The 24,227-nt window shown below is 29.6% G+C and overlaps 1 protein-coding gene across 1 annotated transcript in view; it reads left to right on the top strand.

The window, feature by feature from the left end:
- Positions 1-13,096: 13,096 nt before the first annotated feature.
- The window catches only part of LOC119680591 (tyrosine-protein kinase Dnt), an 85,441-nt gene continuing 74,310 nt past the window's right edge, over positions 13,097-24,227 (top strand). The window contains exon 1 of the mRNA XM_038093496.1: positions 13,097-13,202. The gene's annotated coding sequence lies outside the window, so the exon portion shown is untranslated. The remainder of the gene's footprint in view (positions 13,203-24,227) is intronic.

The following is a 24,227-nucleotide window of genomic DNA, read 5'->3' as shown; positions in this document are numbered from 1 at the left end:
CTGCAATATCAAACCGTAGTTGACCACTGAACCAGCCAGTAGTTATTAGTTAGCCTCAGTTTTGTTTGCCAAAAGCCTTTTGGGGCTGTGTTAACAATTACTGTAGTATTTTTTCCAATTGCTATTGCCATTGATTCGGTTTGTGTATAAGACTTTGTTGATGTACGCATCTCACGCACTTTCATCGATACTCTTGATATTCGATACTATTGTGCCTCCCAGGATGAGTTATGCGAAATTCAACTAGAGAATTGAAATATTTACCTAGCAACCAGTGTTTGGATTGTGATTTGTGTATTGGCGCTTTTGAAGTTTTGTGTGACAGAATTCACGTAAAACGGAAGAGAAAATCAAATAAATAAAAATGAGGCAAGTAATCTGAAAGTAATTGGACACGGGCAACGGGCGTTTATATGAACCCAGTATGAGGGTGGTTGTTTATTATGCAATGATGTCACCCACCCTTTTTATAATGAAATGCTGAAACTGTAAACCTGTGAATTTGACATATTGCCCTGCCACCACTTTGTCTCAGCACTTACGAAACCAAACAAATTGTAACGCTTTTGCAGAGACCGATAGAGCGACTGACTGATTGATTGCTGAATTTTGTGATCCCTTGACAATGGCAACTCTTACGGAAACATATTAATTATTGGTTTACTGGAATAGTTTCATATTTGACAAATCGATTTTTCATGCACGCCCTGGGGAATCAAATAAAAGCGAAAGCTTGTTAGCAGGACTCGTACGCTTTTCAATCTAAAATTTTTAATGCATAATTTGTCGTTATTAAATTGTGTTTTTCTTAGTTCATTAGTTTTGCAGTTTTTTGATATTTTTGACATTTTACATGTTGACAGTTTTTGCCTTTCGAAATGGCAAAAGTGTAAAGAGAAACCGCAGACATATTTTCCAACTCATTTCCTATGTTTCTCAAGCATCTAAAATTCAAATATCATTACTAAAAAGCGTATCCATGTAGATATCCTGTTGTAGAGAGAAATGCGGAACATGTGCAATGTGTGGCACAAAAAGGAGCAAAGCTACTATTCCACACCATTCCAACTGCTTTATACTCCTAGTTGCGCCTTCCTTTACTCACGTGTATATTTCAGTGCCTGTGTGTGTGTATGTAAGACGAAATATATTATTATGATCGAATGCTAATAAAGTCGTCTGTTGCCGGAGATGGCGCCAACTTGCATAATTCAATTACATCCGATGTAGACTCATAAAACTAAATCAAAGGAAAACAAAGCGTTACGCTTCATTTACTTTAATGCTCCCGCATCGTTGGATACATGCCGCCACCATTACTTCAATTCTTCTATACTCCACTACTCCAATACTCAGTTCTTTCGAGTTCACCAAGTAACGACAATTGGGCGTAGTATTTTTCTTCTTTCACATCCATTTTATGTATGTTATGTGACATGAGTACTCGTACTTGGCTCTATAAAATATATGTACTTTCAATTTGTAGTCTTTTTTTTAGTTTTCTATTTTACAGTTTTTATGCTCTTCCTGATAAGTTTGTCAACTTTAGTAGAAGTTTTGTGTCATTGTTGACACCCTCGGTGCGGTTAAGTTTGCTTGAGTACTAAACAATTTACTTGTGATTTTTGACGCGTTTTGGCTTGGTACTCGCAAAAGCATAACGAAGTTGTCGCAAAAATAAAGTATCAGCAATTGTGGAAATAATAACATCAACTCATTTCATAATTTCATATTTATTATGTTATTTTTGTCTATGAAATAGAAAAAATGAAATACTATAGAAATTTATACACAGTAAAAAATGTACGCATTGCGTTTAAAACAATCAATGCGAGTATCAGAATTTTATCGCTTTCAAATGACAATAGCTAGAAACCCATTAAATAACTAAAAAAGTATATTTTCTAACAGTATTTAAAATACTACTCTATTTATGTTCTGGTTTCTATTTCTCATCAACAAAGTTTCAATTACGTTTAGAAACTCGCCATAGAAACATAGTGTCTATTTCAAGTACTTAAATAGAAAGACAGCCGAGGTAACCTTCCAAGTCTTGTGTTCAATGATGTTCTTATCAATTTTCAAATACCGTGCTTTCAGACTTCTAACACATAAGTTGAATAACTCTAGAAACAAAACAAAAACTCGAGAAAAACCATTAAAAAACTACAATAGTGTATTTTTCGACACTATTTAATCTACTACTCTATTCATGTACCAATTTTTAGTATTCTTCAGCACTTATACGAGTTCATTAATGAAAACATTACTATAGAAGTCATATGGACCTTATATACTAACGTATTATCAATTTTGAAAACTGCGGTTTGTAGACTTCAGACATGTAGATTAATTTAGTCTAGCATAAAACTAAGTCAGAAACTTTTGAAATACTCATTTGACCACCGATTTTAGTTTTAGACATTCTTCTAATACGACTGAATCCGTCACGCTATACATCAATATAGTACCAATCCGTAGTAGAGATATTGGTCTCCTATGTTGGTAATTATTGTGTGAAAAACACCAATAATATGTACCCTTGCCATCTCACACGTCTTCTTGTTATTACCTGTTGTTAGTGAAATCAATATAAAAATTGGATACAATAGTTAGTGAGTATTGTGTGTAGTTTTCATTAGTTCTTTTCGGGAAGTAAGTTATCTCAGCATTAAACGTAGTAAAAACATTTGTTATAAATAACGTCCTCTACTTAAACCCGTTGTCAAATCCGCATGCCCAGATAGCCGATATCGTTCCCACCATTTCATGTCATAGTTTTTTGAAAATTTTTTCCGTATTTATTATTATTTATTTATATAGTTACTTATGTAGCCTGAGCCTTGAGTACAACTCAAGAAAAAATCGCGGCTAATGTACGTAGAGTCTGTCACAGATTCGTTTTTAAACCCAACTTAACCTAGGTTTTTCTCTATGCATAGGACAACTCAATCACTAAGATTTTTACAACAAGATCCTTAGTAATAGATGCAATAGACTTAGAGACGGATTCATCATACATAAATCGTATACAAACCAACTTGGTCTACTTCAGACTAGATTAACCTGAATGGACTAATTTAGGTTAGGTAAGATTAAACAATTTTAACATTAAATAAAAAACCAAGAAAATTTTAATAAATAACTCAAACAAAATGAGTTACAAAAACAATCTTAAAATATCCATATTTACTGATTCCTATAATTTTTCTTAGTGTATTCTTATCAATGGGTATGGGACTCGAAAAAATAATTTTTATTCCAAAATTCATTCGAAGAAAGTTGGCACACAGTCTGTACGGCATTCAACTCTGATTTGAATTAATGCCAAGTATGAAGTGTTGGCGCATTATTATCTTTGAAACTTCATAATTTCTTCCATAAAAAATGTGAAGTGCGATATCTGAATCATGATATTGCGCCATGTAAGATTACACATAACTCGCATTTGATATGTTAAAGCAACAAAAGGGAGTTTTGTGAGGTTTCTTAAAGGTTATTAAATATTTTTATTTTTACTGCTTTATTAACTTTCAGTTCATTCATCCTTTTAGGAAAATAAAGAGAACAAAGGGTGAAAAACTGCTTTTAAAGTACATAATCTGTAGTTTATATGAGTTCTGGATGCGCTCGTAAATAACTATAAGTGCCTGTAATTAAGAAAATTTACAAATTATTGGAACTATTCCAAAAATGTTGAACTATTACTGTTGGAAATTGTATTATAAATATCAGCAAATATCTACAAGGATACAATAGTTTTTTTCGTTTTTCATTTAATTTAAAAAATTAAAAAAAAGGGAAGGTCAACATTGTAAAGTATAGTCAGACAGACAGGCAGACATTAATATTGAGGATGTGACCGTGCATTTTAAATTGGCAGAATTTTTTGTAAAATATAGAGAACTTATAAGAAGTGCCACAATAATTTATATTTGGATATGTAAAAAAGTATATATTGGTTATTTGTGAAAATATCGGAATTCATATAACTGAAAATATTGCGAATTTCAAATTTACTTAACATAAAAAACTTAAGTTGGTTGTAAAGTTTTAATGTGGCAACAATAAAAAACTAAGAAAAACATTTTATAGATGAATCGTAAAGTTTGGTCACAGATCTGTAATTATTTCTATGAGGAGAAATCCATAATTATAAATTTTTTTTTAATATTTTTGTTAGTATTACCATAACTATCTAAATTATAACTATCTACATATAAATAGTAGCGGATAGGAGAGCAGCTCTACGTATCACATCTGCGTATTGCGCTATGTCATTTCAAGCAGTTTTTGTAATAGCAGATGTAACTTCAATTGATTTTCAATCAAAGGATTGCCAAAAGTACACAAAACAAAAATGTCCGACTATTATATTCAATAAATAGCAAGAGAAGATTAGGAGCAAATCATCGAAATGTGGCAACAAAGATAAAACAATAGCACTCAAAGAAGATGGACAGCTAGACTGACACCAAATATAATCACTTAGCTCAAACGTAAATTGGGAGACAGAAATCTCACTTAGATGTTGACCGGACGTGATTATTTTTGTAACTACCTGTACCACATAGGAAATGCGGATCTACCAGATTACTTTTATGGTGAAGACGAAGACAGGGACGACGTAAAGCACACCTTCTTTTACTGTAATAGGTGGCTTACATTTAGAGAAAAGATAATAACCCAGATTGGACGAATAGATCCCGAAAATATAGCGGAAAAGATGAGAATTAATCCAGAGAACTGGCAAATGATAGAGTCATATATGATTTAAGTCCTGAAAATGAAGAAATTGAACCTAAAAAGGAGAATCCGAAATTCGGGTGATAAATAATGGAGATATCAAGAAAACGTCGTGAAAAAGTAAAGGTCTGTACGCAGATCGAAAATCATAGAAGTATAGCTCAAAATGCCAACATAAAAGAGACTCTCCTCGAAGCAATCCGAAAGTAGTACCTAGAAGAAATAAATCTTGTCAAGGAGGTAGTGTTTTAGTCTGTATACTACATATTAATGTAAGGGAGTCAGGCACACTATTCCGAGGACGGTCGGTCTGACGGCGTATAAGGCATTCCACTTCTTCACCACCAAAAAACAAAAGAAACATTATTTAAACTCTCTATTCTATGTTATGTTTAAAATATACAGATAGTAATAGTTTATAAGAAACCTAAACAGATATAATTAAAATAGGTTTTTCATAAAACAAGCTATTTCCTTGTACTAAAATCGTTTAGAACAGATCATATATAATCAAACATATCAATGCACTTAAATTCTTTAACAATATCAGTTGATGCTTAAAAGAAGTGTTTGAAATTTATGCACCATAGAAGGAAAAAATTTTAAAATTTTTAAAAAATTTTTAAAACTTCCTTAAACTTTCTGAATTGTAGATAGTGTTCAAATTTTCAATATATTTATTAAAGCCGATTTTAAAAATCATCTGGTGAAAATTTCTGTTTTACAACCAAAGTATTCATATTTCAAAAAAAAAGTATATTTAGTGGGATTAAAGTCTAGTAAATAAGAGAATTTGTTTGTCCAGTGATGTTATAATAATATTGTAACACAATTTTTGAAGCTGTAATTTCCATTCTATAAAATATTAGCCATACATTTACCGGTTGACAGCTTAGCCCTTACATTTTCGGGGTTCGGTTGCCCTATCAATGCACTGAATTGTTGATTCTATGGTTTCTGAAGTATAATATTGGGTCAAAACCGTTGGCATCACGTTATATATTCTTGTGTATAAATCTTTGTGCAAAAAAAAAGGGTCAACAACAGCACCTACAGCTCCGCAAACTATGTAAAATTTATTCTAATATCATCCAATACTACTTATTACATTTTGTCGACATTTTCGGCGCTGACAATAATATTTGTCAGTTTACTTGTTAGGATAATAGAGCCACGTTTATGGTGTACTGTCAACCTTTTAACTATTAACATTACCAAACACTTGATGTCAATCAATGAGAAACTGAAAAAAGAACTAATAAAATTTCGGTTGTATATCTATTTTTTTGTACTACATAAAAACTCCTTACTCTGTATCTGATCGAACGGAGAACTTTTCAAGTACTAATCATTCAGATAGTATGAAGATCATTCAATTCTTCTATTGCATCCATCCCACCTCTATAGTGAAAATAACCACCTAAATTAAGTTCACAGTTTGAAATTTTTGTATGCTTTTGATCAACGTATCATAAATACATCCTAAGAAATCATTTAACTGAACAGTTTCTCTATTCTTTGTATATATATTACTGATATGGATCCAATAAGTTTACTACTTTTTACGATAACGATTAAATGGCTTAAATGAGTAAATCTATAGACTGCGATCTGTAATCATATGGTATTATAACAGGGTATTCTTGCCTAAGTACTTATCAATGAACATATTATTTATTTCTTACTATATTAAAATCTTATCTGATATGACAATAATTATATACGATTATTCTTTTTCCCTTAGTTTTATTTGTGCAGATATTAAATTGGTCTATATAGATGTTATAGATCAACCTCTAGCCCCTATTAATACGTTATTTTTTTCACATTTCAAAACTAAGTTATAAAAATGCAAATATTGTTAATGAATAAATAATCCCATAATAAACCACTAATAAAACTGTTTTTTTAAATTAGATAAGTAAACGTTATAGTGATGAGCAGTCCATATTGAACATCTACGTACAGTCTATTGTCTAGCAGAGATTGACGAAAGCACTTTTAATCGACGTGGCAAAAATCAATTTACTGCTGTCCTCGCGTAATTGCCTTGTCATGTCCAACAGTTTGAATACGTTTTCATTTCCTTTGTTCAGGATTATTTTTACACTTTTTCCTTGCACTTATTTTTATTAAGTTTGTTTTGTCCTGTGGGCATTGTGTTCGAAGCAGCCTTTCGTCTAAAGGACCATGGTGGTATGCTTGCATTCTTATTCTTGTGGTTGTTGCATATACTTCCGTCATTTCTGACGTCCTTCTGCAACAGATATGGGATTTTTGGTCACGTGCTAGCTTTGTTTACATTTCGCATTAAACGATTTCGCTTCAACATTTCATTCCGATTTGGTTTACGTTTGTATTTGTGATTTGATACTATTTGTTGGTGCTGTTACATATATCATTCCCGACATACGTCTGAACATAGCAGGTCGTGAGCTTGTGCATTTGAAGTGTGCTCAACTCGTAAGTTTACTCTGCCCTTCATTTTTTGTCATTACTTCCACAGTTGTTTTTGCTTTACTGCATCTTTTTTAGATTATAGCACAAGTCAGGAGAGGGTTGGTGTGAATTTTCACACTTTGTAGTCTTCCGGTTCAAGAGGATTTATGCACAACTACAAATGTCTCAGCGCACAGCTGCTGTGTGTGTATTGTGTACATGTGTCGAAGCCTTTTTTTAATAACAACTAATGCAATGGTTTGTGAGGCTGTACCATGTTTAAACTGCATTGGGGGACGGTGGTAGTATGTTGGATTGCCCAACAGACTACCTTCGTTCGCTTGCGAATTCCACGCGTCAAAAGGCTCATTAAGTGGGTGCGATGAGTGTTTACTCTACAGATAAGTGTGTTCAACTGAATTTAGGGTAGATTAGTGGCCTGTTATCACGGAATAATGCACTCTGGCGTTTTTTTGCTGAGCACAGTCTGTGATTTTTTCTGTTATTACATTTTTATTGTATTTCAGCTTAAATTTTATTGCAGTTAGAACTTCGGCAGACTTACGAAACGCACTTACGTAAAGTTCGCTGTGGAGGAACGACAAAGTGATTTGTAGCAATGTGTTTCTCTGGGGTTTATCAGAAGGAACAAATCACTGTTTTATCGTTGCCAATTGCCTTATATCCTTTAAGTGGTTAACACGTGCGTTTATTGTAAACAAAACGCTTCACGTATGCTGTAGTTTCCGATTGATGTACATTTTTTTAAAAGATATTAATTGCATATATTGTTCATGAATACCCTATGGAAGTGACAACATTTATATTACAGTCTATTTATAATCCGTAGATGGAAATGATTTTATTGTGTATGAAGCGAAATAACCAATTTCAAATATATTAACTTCAATTTTAAACAATTTAATTAAGTCAATATATAAATTGCGAATAGTTAAACTCCTTATAATAGTACGCATAAAACTGAACACATAAAATAGTTGTCTCATAGTGGAGAAGGTGCCAAAATTATATAAACCATTTATAAACCATTTATATTAACACGAGAATATGAATTGATTTAGCAATGAGTGTCTGTTTGTCCCTATATCTATTAATATTAAAGTTTTTTAATTCATGAGCAAGTCGAATGAAACTTTACACAGGACTTGTTTTAAATCTAAGCTTATCAAGTCAATATATAATTAAAGTTAACACACTGATTAAGGTAGTATTTGAACTGGACTTCTTTTAAATCTAACAATATCCATTCAATATATAATTAAAGTTAATTTACTAATTCATATAGTATTTACACTAAATAACTACCAAAAATAATATATTTTAAAATCATTTAAGTAATAAAATGAAAAAAAAAATTTTTGTAATTAAGTAATTAATTAATTAACAAAAAAGTAGTAGTTCTATTACACAACCCAAAGTTGACTTAACAGTTTTTGGACTTTAAAAACCAAAAACATAAAAGAAGATTCGTGTTAGACTACTAAATCGTGGCATGATTTCCGATTATTTTGATATACATACTATTGTTGTCAGACCCAGTCTCTCCCATTATATAACACCCGCTTGCTACCTGAACAATCTTTAATAAACTCTTTATAATTGTAATTATTTTGTAAGAATTTTAAATCTTATGCTTGATAATTCTAATAACTATCGAAACGTTTTGCACCGAATTTTAAATTTGTAAAAATATGGTGGACTTAGCTGACCAATTCCTTATTCTTAGTTAACTTGAAAACTGATTTTAATGTTTACTCACAACTAAATAAATAAATTTGTAGAAACATTTTGATATCATCGACGCATAATATAAGTTACTTGAAGATAATAAGTATGTGAAGTCTTGTAACAATAAAAGTTGGGTCTTAAATCATTAGGTTATATATCACGATTTTTACTTAAAACAAAATTTCTGTATGTGTAGAAAAAAGTATCTGCAAAACGGAAAAATTAAGAGTACGTTTTACTTTACTACATTTCTACATTACACTTTAGCTAAAACCTTAACCTGTTTTTACTTCCATTTTTATTTTTAAACCCAGAATAATACAGAATACTGAAAAATTATGATCATTAAAAAAAATTAATAATGATTGTTTGTTCTTGTGCAACTTTGTAGCACTTTTTAAAGTACATCAAGAATTTTACTATATATACTCTATTTCTGTTTGGACTATTAGGTGTGGGACAATTTCCTTTTATTTTAATATAATATTATCTCCTTATGAAACAAGTTGAAAGTGAGTTTCATTAACTACATCATTTTTAAGATTTGCAGTTTGTATTACGCTTGCGTACATATATAAAAATATATTTATATATATATTGTTCTTACTTTAATAAATGCAACTCGATTAAGTCGAATGTACTTGACAGCAAAATGTGTTCAATATTCTTGAAAAGTATGAATAATCACTTCTATAGTAATATATAGTAATTTACTTATGGTAATTTACTTATAGTAATTTGGTGTCATAAATTTTGATTAAATATAGGTTTATTCCCGATCAGTCAAATTTTATAGCCCAATATAACATTTGGGAGTAATCTAACGTATTTGTAGCAGTGTTAGTAGATATTTATATTATTCATAATTACAAATATGGAATCAAATCATGCTTTACCTGTTAATACTATGTTTAGACATACAAAAATCTTAATTTAAATTTTGTTTCAGCGAAATTAAGTTGTTTTTTTTCCATACAAAATTCAATTTTTAGGTAATTTTTAACATTCGATTTGTGAACAATTTTTACGAAATTTGTAAATTTGGAAATTTGTCTGTCTGAACATAGTATGTCATATAAAACAGCTGTTAATTTCAGGGTAATCTTGTTACTCTGCCAAAATATCTAGTGTTTTATAAAATATAAGGCAGTTTGCATCTTCAATCAAACTTTGCTTCACATAATCAATTTTATCAGCTATACTTATATATTCACATTTTTAGTTGGTTGTTTTTCTAACATCACAAACACTATTTAATCCAATTTCTTCAACTCTATTAATATAATAAACTCTATAGTTCGGTTGTGTTGACCATAAACTGCAGAAGACATGACCTGAATAGATTGTTACTAATGTTTTTTATTTGTTTTTTAATGTGTTTTTATTTATTGTTTATATTTTTATTATTAACTACTTATTTTTTCTTGTTATCATCTTGTAATATGAAAAATTAGTCGTTGTGGTATTTAAGAGTTCCATAAATCGACTTTTAAAATTGTTTTCTAGGTTGATAAAAACGTTGGAAAAGTATATTATATCGGTAGAAGAGTACTTTGATGTGTTTTTAGACTTAGAAGATATTAAAAGTTATAAATATTTTCATTCAATTTTTTGATTATAGTGTTTCGGCACTAATTTGATCCCAATGTTTCAAAAAGCGTATTCATCATGGTTAGGTTAGGTTCAGAAGATGCGTGTTGACACTTCTCAGCACTTTCACTCGGAGGTTATGTTGCCCATTGTGATGCAACTCGCCAGGAGCGGTGAGTTGCTAACCCTTGTTATCCCTGTTAAACCATTTTGTTTTTCAGATGAAGTTGAGGAGGTCTTTCTTTTCATAAGACTTTAAAGTTTGTTACTAGAACTGCAAAAATATTCATGCAAATTACACTTCAAAGGTATAAATGTAAACTTAAATGAAAGAAAAACATGGCTTTTATTCAATATTTATTTAATTAATTTCACAAATTTCAAGTAAGTTATAAAGTACAACTGATGTGATTGTATTTATTATTTTAAAACAATTAAATAAAAATATAAAGACCCAAAATTTAAAATTTTTATTACAAAGTCATGGTCATGTCATATCACAACTTCAAATAAATCGAATAACAATATTTTTAAGTACTGTAAGACATTTTAATTATAATTATGTCCTTTTTTTAACAATATGTCTCCCAAATTTTTATTAACCCTTATATCGGCTGTCAGAGTAAATTGCTTTTTTTCAATAAACTTAATCAACCTTTTTTTTTAAAAGAATTTCTTTTTAATTTTTTTTTAAATGTCAGTCAAACCGAATGGTTCATTATTGATGTCCGAGCAAAAAATGGTACTTTAAAAGTTATTTCATTAAAATTTTAATTGACAGACATTTTACAGTAAATCAGTTTTTATGATATGCAAAGATACGGAAAGCGCACAGGAGGCGGACTGGGGTCCGCCAGAAAAAATTTTTCTGTTGTTTTAATAAAATTTCCGAAGTCAATTGTCTTATTGAAATTTTTTTCTACTTTGTACCATTGGCACATTTATACATTAATTTGGCTATTTTAAAATGAATTACAAAAATAAAAAATAAAGAAAATATATAATCATAAAAGTAATATTCAAATTCAAACGATTATGGCCAACAATACTAATCGCCATTAAATTTTCAACTTTTATTTCCAGCTGCAGCGCGAATAAAAATTTATATCAACTAGTTTATTTAGATTTTTCTTCTTCTTTTTATGTTTTGTTTATCATTTTAGTTTGTTTTGTAATTTCGGGGGTCAACAATAAAAATTTGGTTTTCCGCCCAAAATGTGCGGCCTTCATGCCACACACCACATGCTGCATGTATTGTCACTCAAACAATACAAAAAAATGCGCAACAGTTGCATGTTAGTGCTTCATACAAACACCTAAGAACGTAAGTAACTCATCTTTAATATGAAAATATTCTCAACAATACGCGGAATTGCCAGCAGCAAATTTTTACACATAATACTATAGGCTATCTTGAAGGGAATTACTTCCGTTTTGAGTAGGAAATATACGAGCATTTGCAATGCAACAAACATTGTAACAGAATTTGGCTCCTTTGTTGTCCTAGTAGCAATGCGTTGCATTGACAGGATGGCTCAATTGGAGACCGGCATGCGCTGCATAATGAGTGGCTTAGATGCGCATGTGCCCACAATGGTGAATATGTTATGTAAACAAGAATTGTATAAATGTATCCTTGCGACCACACATATTGCAGGATACTCGTGCTTTGCATAATTTAGTCTATTGCAATACTTCGTAGTTGGCGGTCGACAACGCAAGCCTATAAACGAACTCCGTGCAACTCCTTTTCAACACTACAAAATTTAATTTCCGGTTCTGTCTGTTGCCGTTATTTTAAAATTTTTGTTTGGATTTTGTGCTTTAAAATTTTTACATTTCTATCGTTCACAAAAACAAAAAGTATAATAATATTTCAGAAATATCAACAAAAATACATTTGTATTTAAGAAATACAAATAAAAAACATTAAAAATTAACAATAAAAATTTATAATTATTAACTCCGTCCAAGCGCGTTCATCCTCCGTATACAAACTACTAACTAAACAATTGTTTTTAATTGTATTATAATTGCTTATTCATTATCCTTTGACGGCGGAGCGTACAGGTAGAGGTTCCCCAACGAAGAACGCGAACACTTGAATGTACTCTAATGACACTAGAAACACAATGCTGCTATCACTTGAGTGCTGACAACTATTTCCGGTTAGTTATCAACATTAGTTTGCGTGGCTTTAAAAAGGCTTAAAGGGTTAAAATTCATGCGTTGAGGAACATTGGAATTTATTAATCCTTTTCGTTGTTTATTTCCATTGTGTGGCGAATATATGAAATATTGTTTGGAAACTGCTGAAAGTGCAAAATCACATGTGTAAAGAGTATGTTTGCATAGTGTCGTGTTAAGTCCGTAAGTTGTCCTTTTGTTGCTTCTTCGTCGCATACGTCTGTCTATACCATATCTGTCGGTCGGTCGGTTGGTCGGTCGGTGGGTCGGTATGAAATCATAAGAAGTCGTTAGCCTAAGAAAGTTGTGTAAAATCAGTAAGTTTATATGCTCAAGGGCTTAGACTTTAACTCTATACGTATAGTGTGTGTAGTATTGTGCGTGAGTGCGTGTCGAATTACTAAAGGATAGAAAGGATATCATTTCATATCAATTTTGGTTTCATACAAGGAGAGACCGCAACACTATTTAAGCTGATTGCGTTTTGATAAGTAAGGATTTAATGTGTTTTTCATAAACAGTATTTCACACACAAACCTACATTTATACAATATTTCTTGTTTTTTCTTGTTTTTTTTTTGTATATTTAAACAAGCGGACTTTCGCTTTGATATATGTATGCACATTTATACGTAAGCATGAGTAGTAGAGTAGTTCACGTACTGTTAAGGGATCTGTGCTTAACCGCAACACACTAATGCCGCCATAAATGGCACTCAACGGATCTAACGAAACTAAGCAAATATAAATTTTTTATCCTCCTGGACTTATTCTTGTGCTATTTTTTATTTACATTCTTCTCTTATTTTTTATTTAAAGCAGTTCTTTTCCGTATGCCCTTTTCAGCACATTTGCGTGACTGCTAACGTCTGCGTTGATAACCACAAAAAGGACATTTATTCCAGTACGAGTAAGGCAAAAACGTGAATGAATGAATAAATGGAAAAATGTGTGCCACTAATTGAAATATACCAAAGATTAAAAGCTTTTAGGAACTCTGCGAAAATGAAAATAACTAAACGAATGAAAATATAAAACTCGTATTCGTACTCATACTCATACCCATACTATATACCATATACTATGCAAATTTAGTTTCACTTAAAAATGCTGAGTACTGAATACTGAATCCTATACTGTAAACAGTGAACAGTGAACACTGAATACTGAACACTGAACGCTAAGCACTGAAAACTGAAAACTTTTTAATATGCACTCATGTATTTTTATGAATTGCTTTTGTAAGCACTTGAAACGAGTAAATTAAAAACTCACTTCTCCACTAAACTGCGATATCATGTAATTTAATTTTGTTTGTTGTGCATTAAATCATTATACTTTACATATGTAATTCATATAACATACACACATACACACGAACATGCACACAGCAATACATTAATATTTAAATTAAATTAAACTTAAAGCCAATTATGAGATATATTCACGGTTAAACAGTTGCGGCTGGATTAAAAAAGTTATACTCCCTTTCAAATATAAAAAATAATAAGTTAAGTAGACAGGAATGTCTATAATGTAGGCATTGTATAATGAATATATTCATAATAATATTAATTTAAATGGTAATGACATTCATATACATATATAATATAAGCATTTTTTATGAAACCATATATATTCAAAAAATTATAATAAACAAAAAAAAACGTCTATGATATATTTTAATATATTATTATGTTGAAGCTATTTGAGCCAGTGCAATTGAGCACTTTTACTCTTTCTTAACTCGAGGTATTTTTAAAACCCCTCTTTACGCCTTGATTGGATTATTGTTTATCATTTCATCAGACTAAACAATAACTGACCTCAGATTTGCATACCTCCCCGAGGAGCCTGAAATTATTCTGAGATTTGATAACGCGGTATTGGCAAGTCTATCAGTTTTCGTAAATATTTTCAGGGCTCTATCCTTTATGTATTTTTTGATGGGATCAATCTTGAGGTCCCAGGATGTCACTTTGCAAAGTCTTCTCAGAGCCTGGCTTTGTGCAATTTCTAACTGGCGAATAGTAGTGTTTGAAGCTTTGCTAAACGCTACACATCCATATAGAAGTGACGGACGAATTTTTTGGTTATATATCAGTTTCCTGTTCTTAGCATTGAAATTTTCATTTCTGAAGGTAATGAAGAATTGGCACAACTTATCCTTTTCAGTTAAACATGTTTAAGCCATATGAATCGTTTGTCCAACGTGATGCCAAGATATTTAACGCTATCCTCCTAGTATATTACCATATCACTTTAATATAAATAAAACATGTTATGATATATAATCGTCAGTTTCCTGAAGACGACTTTATTATTTATTATTATTTTATTATTATCAAAAAAAAACGGCCATGATATATTTTAATATATTAATTTATATATTAAATAAATAAAACACGAATCAAATGTTATGATATAAAATCGTTAGTTTCCTGAAGCCGACTTTGTCATTTATTATTATTTTATTATTATCAAAAAAAAACGGCAATATTTTAGTATATCATTTTAATATATAAATGTAAATAAAATTAGAATCAAATGTTATGATATAAAACCGTCAGTTTCCTGAAGACGACTTCAGGTTAAACTCAAAATATTGAAAACCAAATAAAAGTCAAAACCAAATAAAATAATAAAGTTTCTCTAAATTTTTATTTATAACAATAATGCCCCTACAAACAGTATAGTACTGAAATTTAACAATTAAAAAATAAAAATATAGTTAATTAATTCAATTATTCTGCAGCTGGTTTATGATTTCATTCTAATATAACACAGCAATTTATTAATAAAACTCTCACAGCAAATTAACAAAGTTCCAGAAAAAAGTTGTGAACATCAAGTCAAGTACGGCTTTGGGTCAGTTGGTTAATGAACGCTGACTCTGAGCTTCAAATTTGGCAGAACAAGAGTTCGATACCTGGTACTTGTAGTCTAAAAAAATTATTTACGAATAATTAAATACAAGCATTACTTCTAAGACCACTAATGATGAGTATTTGGCAATACTCGAAACAGCTGTATGGTCAGCAAAAAATTCAATTAATTAAAATAATATAAAAATGAATTTTTGTTGTTGTAATTCACTACTTTTCGATATACCTCTTTACTTATAAAAATAGTATTTTACTTATCTCTACTTATGGTATAAGTAATAATTAACCAAGTAGCCTGATACAATACTATATTAAAAATTAATCGCAATCCTTGTGCAAACACCAATTTAAAGTCACGAGTTAAAATTTTTTTATGAATAATAAATAATTATTAATTTCGATAAAAAAAAGTGTTCCTCACGATCAGTAACAATGCAAAATAGCAACAAAGAGATAAGAGATATTCGGGCAAGAGATTTGCAGCGAATAGCTCATATTAAGGTATCAACAAGTCTATTCGTTGAATTACAAATATTCGCTGATTTTTAAAAAGGCTTGTTGCTTTTTACAATGCGAAGCAATGCACTGCATTGAATTATGTGAATAGTGGTATTGATTTAAAAGAATAGGTATATTGAAGACAACATAGTATATTTCGAATCCTCTTTTCAATTTTACCGATAACACAATTGGCAATACTTGTCTTCGAATCTAAACTCTAATTTGTACATCAGCTATGTAGAATATATTTTATTACTTTAGTCTTATCATCTATTGATGAATGGGAAAGGACAATATCACTGGGTCGGGAATTACTTTCCCCTTCTGACATTAGAAACTTCCCAACGGTTGACATTTTGGCTTTCATTCGAAAGGCGGAATATCATCTGTTCGATTAAGGTCTATGGCAAAACAAAAGATCATTTGTAGTCGAAGACGGTACCCTATCTGTCTTATCTTATCTTTGCAAAATTTACTGTAAATTGTGGTTCTTTACGACGTGCTTTATCAAATCTCTTACCACACCCAAGGCATAGGATAAAATTGATTGGATAAGCACAACTTTCTAAATTTATATCTCTTTGGGAACTTGGATTATTTATTTCTTGTTTTGATCTTTATAAACTATCTGAATCATGAAAACAAAAATACCGACGCTTTTTTGTGGAAAATTTTCTTTTGTGATATGGTTTATTAATCGTTTAGCAGATATATCAACAAACTGAACTGTTGCATCTGGGTCAATGAATATCCACAAATAACTACCTAAAGACCATTGTATCTACAAAAAATCTTTGAAGTGAAGTTGCAATAGTACAAAGTTGTGAAACAAACTGTAAATTCGGGTCGCTACAGGCAATAATTTTTGCAAGTGTTAAATTAAAGATATGGGTATAGCAAATCTGTAGTTCCAACGGGGCATAGTCATATACCATACACTTAGCGTTCTTGCTAAGTTTTGTTACTTTAATTACTACACATATGTAGGATTTCATTTATTTATCTAATTACTTTATATATTTTAATGTGCTCGAAGCGCATTAAATGCATTTTAAATCAACACGTTTGGCACTTAAATCGGTAGTTCTAGAGCGCATTTTTAAAAAGTGCATCGCAAGCGCCAATGTGCGAGGCATTTTTAGCGCTCTGCGTATAGTAGCAATTAAAACTTTAGTGTTTTTATTGATTATAGAACCCAAGGGCTACAAGGGAACAAATTGGCAACGACAGTGACTTCCTGTATTATACAAAGCTCGTAAAATAATTTTGTTAAGTACTAATTATAGAATTTCCAAAAAAAAAAATTATTTTACAATTTTTCTTAAAAAAATAAAAAACTTTCTATTGAAAAATAATTTAAAGAAAATATTTTTTTGACTTTAAAAATGAAATTTAGTAATAAAAAGTATTGTTTCCAAATCCTGTTAATAAAATGAGTATATATATGTCTATTATATGAAAATGGTAACTATAAAACTATTTTTTGGATGCTTCAGTAAATTATTGATTGTTGGTTATACCAATTAATGAATCATTTTAACCTCAGGATTACATACATATGTTAGCACTGTAAAACTTATGTGTCTTCAAAATTTCTGTAAATAAAATTAAATATATTATATTTACACATGGAGTATTTTATTAAAAAAATAATCTTTATTTTCAAAAAGAAAAGATTCGTATTAGAGCGAAGCTACAATTTGTAATATTTTTAATCGATTTAATTCATCTTCTGCACTTTCTTTAAAACTCCCAATTCTTTACAAAAAAAGTTCATCTAAATAGCTAAATAATCTTATACTAGTATTATTTATTCCATGGAATATTCTTTATTTAAAAAACACATTTAGATTTAAATATAATAGTGATCTATATGTATATATATTTTTTTTAAAAAAAGTTTTGTTTGTGTTTTTAAAAACTGCACTCATCTAAATAAGCTTGTTAAGTTTTCTTCTTACATCAATATCTTTACATTTTGCGAATATTTCCTCCTAAAAATATTTTTGACTGAAAAGTTCTATTTTCTTAATATCAATCTCTAATGTGAGATATAACCTCTACGATGATTCATAATAGCCAACTCAAATTCGGGTGAATTAATATACTTAATTGTTGAAACTAATATAAAGTCGCAAAAATAAAATATACTAAAGATATATATGTCAGATATATATGTTTATGGTATGTATATAAATTTTATTCTTTTATTTGTAAACAAAAATATTATATAGTAATAAAAAAACAGAAATAAAAAAAAATAAAAGTTATTTATATTTAAAAACAATTTAATATTTTAGGTATTAAAATTTTTTTTTCAATATTTCGACTATCTTCGATAGTCATCTTCAGGAAAATTGAAGATAGTCAAAATATTGCAAAAATATTTTAATAAAATATAAATAATTTTTAAATATAAATAACAAATTATAGTTTCTTTTATTTTGTTTTATTTCTATTTAAATGACCAATGAGCTCGTTAATAAATTACTCTATAATATTTTTGATCACAAATAAAAGAATAAAATATGTCAAATATATTTATAGGGTATAGTCATATATTTATGTCTATCATCATGATCACCATTGGCTAGACAACCCTTCACGGATCTTTGCTTGCTGTAGTATACACCTCCATTCGTCTCGATCTCTCACTTTCGCTCTCCAACATCTCAAACTTAAATCTCTTGTATCCTAGTCAACTCCATCTATCCATCTTAGTTTTGGATGACCACTGCTTCTACTTCCTGCACACTGTCCGATCATGATTATTTATGTCCATCCAAACCAATACTAATATTCGCTGCCTAATTTGGATATTATTTTACCAAAATATGGAAATTCTGTTTGAAAAGCGGTTGATTTTGCTATGCTGCGGCAAGTAATTACTGTTTTTTTCATAATATATCTCTTGATGCTTTTAGTAAGACTTGTGTTATTCCAAAAAATTTATTGTTATATACAGCAATAGTTTAGCTATTCCACCTACTAGTGACTGGTAGCATAAAGTTGTTGGTTACATTACTTGTGTTATTCAATGTTTATATATAAATTGACAAAGAGCTTTTATGAATAAAATTGTGTCTATTAATTTATGCTTTTCTTGTTAAATTCAATTTAATATTTTGATAATAACACTTTTTATTTTGAAAAATGCTGATTTTCAACAAGGTCCTTAATCAAATAACTCTTATCTGCCTGAATTGAACTATATATTTTTCATTATTTATATAAATATTGTAATTCATTATTTTACATTTGCGTTATCTCTGCGGTTAGATATTCATCACAAATGTTTTTAGTGAAAATAAATTTAATTTTCAAAATTGCTGCTTTTATTAAAGTCTCTATAATAGTAAATTAAACTTGTATTTTTGCTTATATTGCTAAATTCACATTTAACATTAGCAGCAATAGGTTAATTATTGTTATAGAAAAAATAGCATTTAATTTTAAATAATTATTTTTTATTTATCTTACCATATCTCACTTTAAAAACTTCATAAATCTTATCATTAATGTTTTAATCACGCTATATAAAACTCCCTTAATTATAGCTGTTGCTATACTTCAGCACTTTCACTTCACTCCACTATTTTCCGATACCCTTAATATCCCACAGCCTGTGATACTTTTTTATGTTATTATTATCACAGATAAGCACAATTAATTTTTTTTTTAATATAGTATGAAAAAAAATTAACTGATTTATTTGCTGTTATCTTTCATTTGCACTTATGAATTCATATTAAATTTATATACACGGATATTTGTTGCGATTTTTCTTTATGTACATCAAAAAAAAAAAATCTGAAATATTCTAACTCCCACCTGTGCGCTGTCACTCCCATTAAACTTAATTTATAAGAGTGAATTTAATATTTCTACGGCACATTAAAAAATCAATTTTAAATTGTGTCATAATAAAAAGTTTGCCCATCACAGTGCTTTGTGCCCAACCTCAAATAAAGATAGAGAAGTTGATGTACGAGCATTTCCCATGTCATTAAATCGTTACACAAACGGCATACGGAATGCTGCTCTGCTCTGTGGTGGATGCGTTGAAAACTCTAAAGTGAAAAGTGTATCTAAGGGAATGCTGGATGTACACTGGATGCGTTGGATGTGTTGGATGTGTTGGAAACGCTGAATGACTACCACATATCCGCAGCTTAAGTAATTTTTTCACAGTTAGGGCCAACTTCGCCAAACGACATTGAGGAACAATGTGCCATAATATTTGATTTATAACGATTGTTATTGTTATTATAAAAATATTCATTTTTTAGGTTCCAGATTGAAAGATAAAACTGTGCTGTGTTGCGGTTGTAAAAAACTGTACAATTCAATCACAAAATATGTTGGTCATATGCCTTGAAATTTTTAATAAAATTTAAATAAATTGTCTTTTAAGGACATTTTATTTGCAATACATATATTTTATTTTAAACTTTATTATATTGTTTTTAGAGTTTTAATATAGGGTTTTAATGTTATGCGTTATTTTGAGTGCTATAAAATATTAAAAATTTATTAGATATAATTTGCTTATATAATACTATGATCAAATTATTTTAAAATTAAATATATTATGAAAATAAGTTGTAAATTAAAGTCATTTTTAAGACGGAAGTGACTATTATGTTTAATAGAAACTAATATATTTCATAAAGAGGTCTTCAAAAAGTTGTGAACTACAACAATACTTTTTTAAAAAATTATTTATTGAAATATATTATAAATTAAAAATGATTTGATTTAATAATCATATAATGTGATATATAATATATTAAAATATATTATATATCACATTATATTCAAAAAAATGATTTGATTGTCCCAATTGATTGACACTGTTTAATAGGAAGGCACGCTATGAGACTGGGTCTCCCCTTTAATGACTTTTGTCGAGGTTGTGATTCTGAGGATGAGGAGGAGACTGTACTACATCTCATGTGTCAGTGCCCTTCCCTAGCCAGAAGAAGATTAAAAACCCTTGGATCTCCTTTTCTAATTGACCTGACTGAGTTGTCATCCTGTAATGTTAGGGACCTAGCCAAGTTCATAGAACTGTCAGGTTGGTTTTCCTTTACCTAATAGGGGAGTCGTTACCTTTCTTCGGCGTTAAATGTATACTGACCACAATGGGCCATTATTTGTGCTTAAGTGGGCTTTTTGGGATTACAAGGCCACCACTTTTCGATTATTAAATCCGGGGTAACTTCTTCAATCTAAATTCACTTTTAGTGCAATTATCATTTGCAATTTATAACTCTCGAGCAAAATGTATAACACTTGATACTCTATTCATTTTGCCAGAGTAGTAAGATTGCTCTGAAATTAACAATTATTTTATGAGACTGCACAAAGTGTGATTTGATTCGACATATGTTTATATAATAAATATAAATGTTTACTAACACGACTACCATTTGTGTAGATTACCTTTAAAATGTTCGAATAGGCAACAAAATTTGACAGATCGAGAGTAAATGTAGATTTAATCCAGATTTACCAATCGAAAACGCCATTAAAGTGCTTATAAAAAAGTTTCCTTTTTTCATAAATAGTATTTTTCATACTATAGAAAATCAATTTCAAATACACAAAAATTGTTCAAACCCTGACTAAAAAATTATATACGGACTATTAAATCTTTAAATATTTCCAAATATCACCACTAATTATGAATATTCAAACCTAATAAACCTAACAAATCTAAAAATTGTATATGGGTTCTTAAACCGTTAAATATTTCCAAAGACCACTGTTTATTAATATTTTACAATATTTAGAACTGATTATTGATGAGCCTAAGACAGATGTAAATAAACAAATTTCTTAGAAATAAAGTTTGATCAAAATTCTATCGTATCAAAGTCCTATAGTATCATAGTTACAGATCTATCGTAGGGGAGAGTTGGAGATCTTAACGGCCTATTAAAACATAAAACAACGCATGGACACGCATATTTTTCTTCAAGTTTGGGAACAAAAAGAAGTTATTGGGTGCCAGGTAAAGACTGTATGGTGAATAACCCATCAAATCAATGTTTTAAATGCTAAAAATTCATATTTGAGCTGATGTATTGGAGTTCGTATTGTCGTGTTGGGGGATGATCTTCTTTCGATGGTTGGTTCTCTTTAATTCTTTAAAAACATCCGGCGAATAAATAGCTGTGTACCACTTTAAATTGACCATTCTATGCTGTTCAAGTGGTGCAGTTGCGACATGACCGGTTTTTCTAAAAACATATGAGTAGATTTGCTCCGTTCGTGGATAACTTTTGCGGATTCTGCTCACTTTGGAAGTCCCAAACATTGGGTCAATCAATTCTACTTTTTCAGCTAACTAAAATTGATTGAGTATTTCATCTGAACTAGGTTATAAAAAAGCACGCCCATAATTATTTAATGACATATTTGCATTAAACTATTGTAGATAATTTTAATTTCAATTGATTGTATTCGTCAATACAAATGTGCAATTTTAATTTTTTTTTTTTTTTTTTTTAATTTTAATTTTATTCCAAATTTTTTTGCAGTATTCAGTATTTGCAGTAGTTTTAATATATAATTAAATTCCTGCTTTTACCTTATTATTTCGATAAACTAAAATTTGCAACAAAATTTTCACGAACTTTGATAATTACAACGTTTTTCCGTACGCAATTAATTTGAGCTTTATGAGCTCATTTGGAATTTTAATTGAAGTTTTAAGCTTTTCAGTGAAAAAGTATAAAAATGCAAATAATTGTTTCAAAACCCAATTTTTTAGCACAAGTTGCGAATTCATTATTGCTAATAAATTATTTGCATAAAAATCGTTTTAGGCGATTTTAGTGAATAAATATTAGCAACGACTATGATTTTTCATTTAATTTGAATAAAACTTAATTAGGTTTTATGTACACAGAACGAAAATCAAATTAATTAGGTATTTTCAGTACATAAAAAATACAGTAAATAGTAAAAACTACGAACAAATATTAATATAAAATTTTAATCCTTTTTTTTATGCGTATGCGTATGGCATACAAAAAAGATTAAAATATGCATTAAAATTTAAATAAAATTGCGGTCACTTGAATGTTTTGTAATGATTATACATTTAAGGATATTTACGATTTCTATGGAAATCAAGCATTTATTATTAACCATAAATTCTGCTTTAGTACACTTTTAGAAATAATAACCTTAAATAATTGAAATGTTAAATACTCTGATGCAATCAAAGTTGAAAATCACTAATTTAATTGGCATTAAATCCATTTGAGTCAAGACTTTTGATAAATTTAAGTATTAATAAAAAATTTTAATATCAATAAAATTAATAATGAAAATAAAATACAACACATGTCCTGCGAAGCGTCGAAATTTGCTTCTTTCTAAAGTATTATATCCCATTCAAGCCAAAAATAAATAAAAAATTAAATAAAAACTCTGCCGTTTGGTTTATGAGATAATGGATATGGGTTTAACTTTGCTTATTCAGAGGGCATAGTAGTCTCTTTACTTAAACAGATAACAGCATGAGTGTGTGTCCTCAATTTACGAAAACAAATTAGACTGAAATTCGAAAATAAAATCGCATAGCAGATTTTAAATAAATTCTAAGAGCACAAGAAATGAGAGTGAAAGAAGTTAAAATATTATTAAACATTCACTAAAAAACACATTATTTTTGTTATATATTATTTATTGAAGCAATGTATGACAGCTGATATGATACTTTCCTTCAGTTAATTCAATAGAGCAGAACTAAATTACATTTTTCTAATAATACTCACCAAAAAATATCAATGTAAATTCTCTTTCTCTTGTCTGACTTAAAATACTCATAAATAACCTACAAATCACTTACTCCATATATGTAACACGTATAAATATTAATGAGTCACATACAGTAACAGTCCTGACTAGCGTAGGTACATGCACACGCTAAATATGGTGCATAAGACCACGGTGCTTTACAAACACATGTATCAAGATAATGCGTCGATAAACGCCCCATTCGAAATTCTAATGAATTTTTACTGATACCCACCATAGCTCTGCTGATCTTTGGGTCCGGAGATGAATACACAGTGATTGATAACAAATGAATACCAATCATTTTTCCAGCTTAAG

The sequence above is a fragment of the Teleopsis dalmanni genome, chromosome 2 (genome assembly GCF_002237135.1).
Source record: "Teleopsis dalmanni isolate 2A chromosome 2, ASM223713v2, whole genome shotgun sequence".
Classification (NCBI taxonomy): Eukaryota; Metazoa; Arthropoda; class Insecta; order Diptera; family Diopsidae; genus Teleopsis; species Teleopsis dalmanni.
This window is presented reverse-complemented; position numbering and strand designations above follow the sequence as displayed.